Source organism: Sinocyclocheilus grahami, unplaced genomic scaffold (assembly GCF_001515645.1).
Source record: "Sinocyclocheilus grahami isolate Dianchi unplaced genomic scaffold, SAMN03320097.WGS_v1.1 scaffold259.1, whole genome shotgun sequence".
Classification (NCBI taxonomy): Eukaryota; Metazoa; Chordata; class Actinopteri; order Cypriniformes; family Cyprinidae; genus Sinocyclocheilus; species Sinocyclocheilus grahami.
In genome coordinates this window covers 2060135-2067773 of record NW_015505438.1, presented here as the reverse complement: position 1 = coordinate 2067773, position 7639 = coordinate 2060135, and the positions used below count along the sequence as shown (strand labels likewise).

Genomic DNA, 7639 nt, shown 5'->3' with positions numbered 1-7639 from the left:
AGAGAGTGAGAGAGTGAGAGAGAGAGAGAGAGAGAGAGAGAGAGAGAGAGAGAGAGAGAGAGAGAGAGAGAGAGAGAGAGAACACAAGAAAAAATATAAATAATGTTGGGTATATTTGCATTTTTTGCAAGGGAGTCAGTCAGACACACTGTTAGAACAGCACTTTAGCAGAAAATGTGACTATTTTCTCAAGTCAATTAAAAAAAACTATATGAATTTATTCTAATAAAATTATAATTGAATAGAATTTTACAGTAACTGCAAAATTATACAGAATATAATTTTTTTTTCATAATTTAAATAAAATCATTTTATTATAGGTTGTTATAGGTAATTAGTTATAGTCATTTTAGGTAATTAATATTTGAACAATAATAAAAAAATTGTTACTATAACAAAATGTCTTACTATTTCATTAAAGAAAAAACATTAATTGAAATAAAAATACTTATTAAATACTAATATATATTCTAAATACTTATTACTTATTATAAAATACTTATAAAATGTAGTTTATTTCAGCTAGATGCCAAGGCAATAAAAAAAATAAAAAAATGAAATAAAAAAATAATAAAAACATTATAAATATATTTTAAAAAATACTTAACAAAATTAATAAACTTACTAAAACTAAAATGAAAACAAAATATTAAAATAAAAACTAATAAAAAAATGTTAAAAAAGTATAATAGTACCTCAATGATACTAAAATAACACTGCTACCAGTTCTTAGGTAGCATGCCACCTTAAAAAGAACTTAATCCAGTCCTGTTTTCTCTCTCGTACACTTAAAGTAATTGTTACAGTACGTATGAAGACTGAATGTGTAGTTGAGCAGCACGCTTGCATTTGTGCCCCATTAGGAGGCTGCAGGGCTGGGAGGGGCAGCACTCCTGTAACCCAGTTAGTGTTGCCTGCCACGCTGATGCAGGGACATTCCTCTAAGCTTGAGTGCTTTTTCACGTCTATGTCAACTACTGCCTTCTTTTAAAAAGGAGGGAAAAAGCTCTTCTTATTCTTTCTCTTAGGTGAGTGGCTGATGTCAGCAGGAAAACCCTGAGTGACAAGAGTGGCTTTCAACCTCAGACCCCCAAACATGAGAGAATGAGGGAAGGGAGAGGAAACGAGAAAGAGTAAGAGTGAAGGAGAGTGAAAGAGAAGGCAAGTACAAGAGTGTTCTGAGCATGTTGCCATGTGGTTGATACTGTAGATTGTTACTAAGTGGATGCTCACTGGCCAAAGTCACAAGAGCCCATCTTAAAGGTCCCATGAAATGCTTAGAAACACGCTGTGTTACTCTATGTGTTGACGTCATTTTAACTGAAACGGGAAGACAGGGCGGGACATATCAAGCAGCCCTGCCCCTTTTTAAAATAGCCAATAGCGTTCGTTTATATCACAGCTTGGGCTAGAGCCGTTCAGAGCCGTTGAGCTCCGTAAAGCCACATTTGACATTTGCTCATGAAAAATGGGGGCAAAAACAAAAGTGTTGCGTTTATAATTTTGTTCTGTGTAGATAACCTTAAGACTAACATATTGATACTAACAAAAAAACTTTAATTTTGATTTCATGGGGACTTTAAGAGTGGCCAGATTTTTTATTGTCTCTTACACTATTTAATAAAAAAAATACAGTAAAAACAATAATATTATAACAGTTTAAAATAACAGTTTTCTATTCGAATATATTTTAAAATGTAGTTTATTCCTGACGTGGCAAAGTTGAATTTTCAGCAGCCATTACTCCAGTATTCAGTGTCACATGATCCTTTAGAAATCATTTTAATATGCTGATTTTCTGCTCAAGAAACATTTTTTTTATTATTGTTAAACACAGTCGTGCTGCTTAATATTTTTGTGGAAATCACTATACATTTTTCCAGAATTCTTTGATGAGCAGAAAGTCAACAGCATTTATTTGAACTATAAATCTTTTGTAACAATGTAGAAGTCCTTTACTGACACTTTTGCTCAATTTAATGTATCCTTGTGGAATAAAAGTATTAATTTCTTTAAAAAAAATTTAATCTTCCTGACCCAAATATTTTAAACAGCAGATCTGTGATTTTCTTTTTCATGTTTTATCATGTGGCATGTAAAATAAAAAAAAAACAGGTAAAAAAAAAAAAAAAGGATATACAGTGGGGGAAAAAAGTATTTAGTCAGCCACCAGTTGTGCAAGTTCTCCCACTTAAAAAGATGAGAGAGGCCTGTAATTTTCATCATAGGTATACCTCAACTATGAGAGACAAAATGAGAAAAAAAATCCAGAAAATCACATTGTAGGATTTTTAAAGAATTTATTTGCAAATTATGGTGGAAAATAAGTATTTGGTCAATAACAAAATTTCATCTCAATACTTTGTTATATACCCTTTGTTGGCAATGACAGAGGTCAAACGTTTTCTGTAAGTCTTCACAAGGTTTTCACACACTGTTGCTGGTATTTTGGCCCATTCCTCCATGCAGATCTCCTCTAGAAGCCCCCTGTGAAGCCCATGACACGTGCACATGGTCGATTTCTGTCTCAGAATTGTTCAAAATGTAACTTTTTTTGGTACCACTACAAAAGTGTTACATTTTGTTGTCCTTTAGTGTGACACCCTTAAATTTTTTAATTAAAACTGCATGTTAAACTACATAATCATGGAAAATGACGCAAATGTGTCTGGCTAACCGCTAATGACAGGTTAGCTTGGAATAGCAAGGTCATTAATTGACAGAAAAAGGCTGAAACGTCCTTTGGTGTGACAGAAAATGTCCTCCGGTGTGACGCCTGTACTGTCACTCCACAGGACAAAGATGTCACACCAGAGGACAAGGTCTCTTTAAAAAGCGTTTTTTGATAATTTACAGTGTTCTTAAAAGCAATAATTACATTAAACTATTTTCGGATGTTTCTGCAGAAAACTTGTACTGTTATAAAGTGTCTTAAAAATAAGTATAAAATGTGGTCATTTGTTTTTGAAACAGAAAGAATTGAGGGAGAGAAATTACTGGAAGAGAGAGGACATGGAAATATAGACAGAAAATTAACAGGGATCCACCTAAGAGAAAGATGCAGAAAGTAAATAGAATCAAAATGATGCCTTAAAAACAGTAGCCATATAGTTTTAAAAATGTCATTCACATCTTGATGAATATAGTTTGAATATCAATCATATTTAGCTGTGCCACACATGTCAGGGGGGCTAGAAAAGTTTCAGTAACATACTGATTGACTAAGAGACTGACTTTTGTTGATGAAAATGATTATTTTTGTTTAAAAAACATGTTGATATTGTTTGTATCAAAATTAAACTTTCTTTCTCCTTTGACATCTTCAAAATTAAATAGAAATAATGTAATAACTACCATTTCTGTACTTTGGTGTGACGTAACGTCCCATGGTGTGACACATAAAAATCTCAAAATATCTAAAAATAAAAAAAATAAAAAAAACGTTGAGTATTGTAATAGGGGGGATACAAATATCACTCATCTTAAAATTGTATAATTTTCTGCAGTTTTTAACAGATGACAGAAAAGTTTGTCTTGTTGTCAAAATTTGTCCTGAAATTGTCCAACAAGTCATGGGGAAAAAATGATGTTAATTATAATTTCATATTAAATAAATAACACTATATGAAAATAAGCGTCTAACAATGAAGATAAAACTCTCTCATGCTATTTATATATTATTAAGAGGTTTTTTTTCTTAATTTTTGCTATGTCACACCATAACAAATGTATGGTACAGTTCAGTGAAAATGTTAAGAAAAAACAATGAAAGAATTGACAAAGTTAGTGACATTTAGTGCATTTCTTCTTCAAAAATGGTCTTTTACAAAATAAGCATTTTTTACTGCCTATTTGTCAACTACCTATATATATATATATATATAATTAAAATGCAAATAAAATGAATTTAAATTAATTCTAAAATAAAATAAGAAAAGAAATTAAGTATTGTGTTACAGTTAATATAGTTATATACAGTAGGTACGATAAATAGCTTTTGCTTCTCTGTATATCTAAGCTTTGGATAAAAGCGTTTGCTAAATGATTAAATGTAAATGTACTAATAAAGATTACTGCCTTAGCAAGCTCCACTAGCAAGAAAAAGTAATGTAAGCACAAAACCTCATAAAGGAATATTTCCCCAAAAAAATTAAAGCCATTTTTCAATCAGTCATCATTTACTCACCTTTATGATGTTCATATGACCTTCTTTCTTGTGTGTAATAAAAGTAGATGTAGAATGTCCAAGCTGCTCTTTTCTATACATTGAAAGTGAATGGTGATCATGGTTGTACTTAGTCTCCATTTACATTCACTGTATGGAATATCTCTTTTAAAAAGTCATACAGGTCTAAGACAACATGAGACTAAGTAAATGAAGACAGATTTTTCATTTTTGGGTTAACTGTCACTTTAAGTAGGAAGCAGAAAAGGAAAACATTTCGATTTTTTTTTCTCTAGTCCATTTTTTTGTTACTGTATTTTATTTTCAGCACGCGTGTGGGTCCTTGGGCAGTAAAGCCCCTAGCGCCTCTGGGGAGCCGTAGAGAAGAAGAACAATTTACAGCGTGCAGTAAACCCCTCAATTAATCATGTGTCAGCCGCATGGCCCCACACAGGGAGAGGTGGAAATGAATTTTCATTCTGTGCTATTCGTCTCTCTGAGTTCATCGCTTATGTTTATTAGTCACTTTTTTATATCCCATCCCCCCATCATTTTTCTGCTCCCCTCCCCAAAGGGTGCTCGTCTTCAGACGTCCACCCTGCCACGCGACCAACCTGAGGAGAGGACAGATGGCAAACACACACACACACACACATAAAGAACAAGGGCCCGGAGGCTGCCCATGTGTAGTGTCACATGACAGAGGAACACTGTTGATTTCCTCTGGGACAACTGGTGATTATTACAGGTCCTATTTACCACACGTGTGGCTGAGGATAAATGTACCCATGCTCACACACATATACACCTTCCTCCTGTAACCTGAGGTGAGGTGGATAAGAACTTCATTCTGAAACCATTTTATATAGATTTCATAGAGATTAAAAAAAAAAGAAAAAAGTAAATAAATTAATACTTTTGTTCAGCAAGGGCACATTAAATTGATCAAAATGTATTGTAAAGACATTCATATTCATGTTACAAAAGATTTATATTTCAAATAAATGTATTTCTTTTGAACTTTCTATTCATCAGAGAATCCTGAAAAAAAAAATGAATCATGGTTTCCACAAATATGATTATGCAGCACAAATGTTTTCAACGTTGATAAAAGGAATGTTTCTCGCCCACAAACACAGTATATTAGAATGATTTATGAAGGATCATGTGACACTGAAGACTGAAATAATGGCTGCTGAAAATTCAGTTTTGCCATCACAGGAATAAATTACCTATTAAAATATGTTAAAATAGAAAACTTAGAAATTTTAAATTGTAATATTTACTGTATTTTTAATCAAATAAATGCAGCCTTGCAGAGCCTAAAATACTTTCTTCTTCTTTTTTTTTTTTTTTTAAATCTTACCACACCAAACTTTTGAATGGCAGTGTATAATAATTTCTCATCTCTCAATTTAAAGGGGTCATATGATGCGATTTCAATTTTTCCTTTCTCTTTGGAGTGTTACAAGCTCTTGGTGCATAAAGAAGATCTGTAAAGTTGCAAAGACTAAAGTCTCAAATCCAAAGAGATATTCTTTATAAAAGTTCAGAGTCAGCCACACCTACCTAAAACGGCTCGTTCTAACACGCTCCCACATATCTACCTCACTATGTGGGAAGATTTGCATAACGCCTCCCAAATGTTCACGCAAAGAAAGAAGGCGTAACTTTTATTCTCACTGTAGTATTGTTGACACTGCAGCCATGTCGTGAAGGCGCTGTGTGCTTTGTTGTGAAACTACTTTGTTTGGTCTTCCAAAAGAGGACGATATCCGCTTCGTCATGCCTAGAGCTGATCTGTGCTGGTCGCTGAGAGAATACATCAACTTTCACCGTGGATGAAGCGGAGTCCAGCCCGGGGTCGTCACATGTGGTTGCTGCTCATTCGTCGCATCCGCCGGGCGCCGTTCTCGACCCCGCTGCCTCAGCTCACTCTATCCCGGCCTCAGCGCACGCTAAGCCGGGGCTTCGGCTCACGCTAGCCCGGCCTCAGCTCACTCTATCCCGGCCTCAGCTCACTCTAGGCTTCCCCTCACGCTAGGCCACTGTGTTTTTCATTGTGAAAGCGAAACTACTTTGTTTGGTCTTCCAAAAGAGGACACGACTACAAATCAGTGGTTAAGTTGTATTTACAACACTGTTCCAGAACAGTTCAACCCAAATATTCAGATGTGTGCAGCACATTTTATGGAGGACTGTTTACTGATCCTGGGAGAGTAACGTTAGACTACAATGCCGGCAGTTCTGACTCACATAAGTACGTTTTCATTTAAAGGATTTGTCACTGATGATTCAAACGCGAGTTTTGGGCAGTGTAGAGTAACACTTGTTGTTTGTCATTTCTCCGATCACAAATGCAGACAGAGTTTTATGTTTACGCGGCACGGCGCGGCGCGATGCAATGCAACCCAATGCGTAAAAAGACAGTATAAGTTTGTTTGTTTGTTTTTATTTTATTTAAAAGGGACAATACACATTAATTTACATGAGTAAACAAGTCTACTATGTAAATGTGCCAGATTTAGTAATTCAGGCTAATTTTCATCTGCAGTCCCTGCAATTATTATAATCAGTAATTATGTCCCCACTGGATGCAACAAATGCCTAGTTTGTAATGGGTTTAAATGTTTTTGTCTCGTCGCTCCGTCCGGACACGTTAGCAACAGTATGTGAGGGGTGTAACATTTCCGTCTCAAGCTTGAGGTATTCGGCCAATCACAACGCATTGGATAGCTGGCCAATCACAGCACAGCTCGCTTTTTCAGACCGATGAACTTTGTAAAAAGTGTTTCAAAAAGGCGGGGCATAGAGGAGAAACAATAATGTACAGTATGTGGAAAATAATGTGTTTTTTGAACTTTAAACTGCATAAACACATTTCATTACACCAAATACACAAAATAATGTTCTTTTTAGCAGCATCATATGACCCCTTTAAAAAAATGTGTTCACAGTAATGCATGTTATGTAAAAATTTACCAGCTCTGCATAGTCATGTTAAAATAGATATTGAAAATTGAATACAACCTGTTATAAATAAGATCCTAGTATTTTAAACACATAGTCTATAGTTAAAAAAAAAAGTGTATTAAAACATTTATCCCCATGTAATGCTTTGCTCCTTGGACGTCCATTGGAATGGAATGGAACTGAAATTGTTATATTCTCTTATTTTCATTTGCCAGCATGGCAACCTGAATTAAACTAAAATATTCCTTTAACATATGTGACCCTGGACCACAAAACCAGTCTTAAGTCGCTGGGGTATATTTGTAGCAATAGCATTATTAATATAGCATTATTTTCTCTCAATATTTTGATGTTTTTGCACCCTCAGATTCAAGATTTTCAAATCGGATAGGATATTGTCCTATCCTAACAAACCATGCATCAATGGAAAGCTTATTATTCAGCTTTCCGATGATCTATAAATCTCAATTTCAAAAAAATTGACCCTTATGACTGGTTTTG

At 34.5% G+C, this 7639-nt stretch overlaps 1 protein-coding gene across 1 annotated transcript in view; it reads right to left on the bottom strand.

Moving 5' to 3' along the window:
* LOC107599041 (acyl-CoA-binding domain-containing protein 6-like) overlaps window positions 1-7639 on the bottom strand; it is a 36626-nt gene that overhangs the window by 1960 nt on the left and 27027 nt on the right. The window lies entirely within an intron of this gene.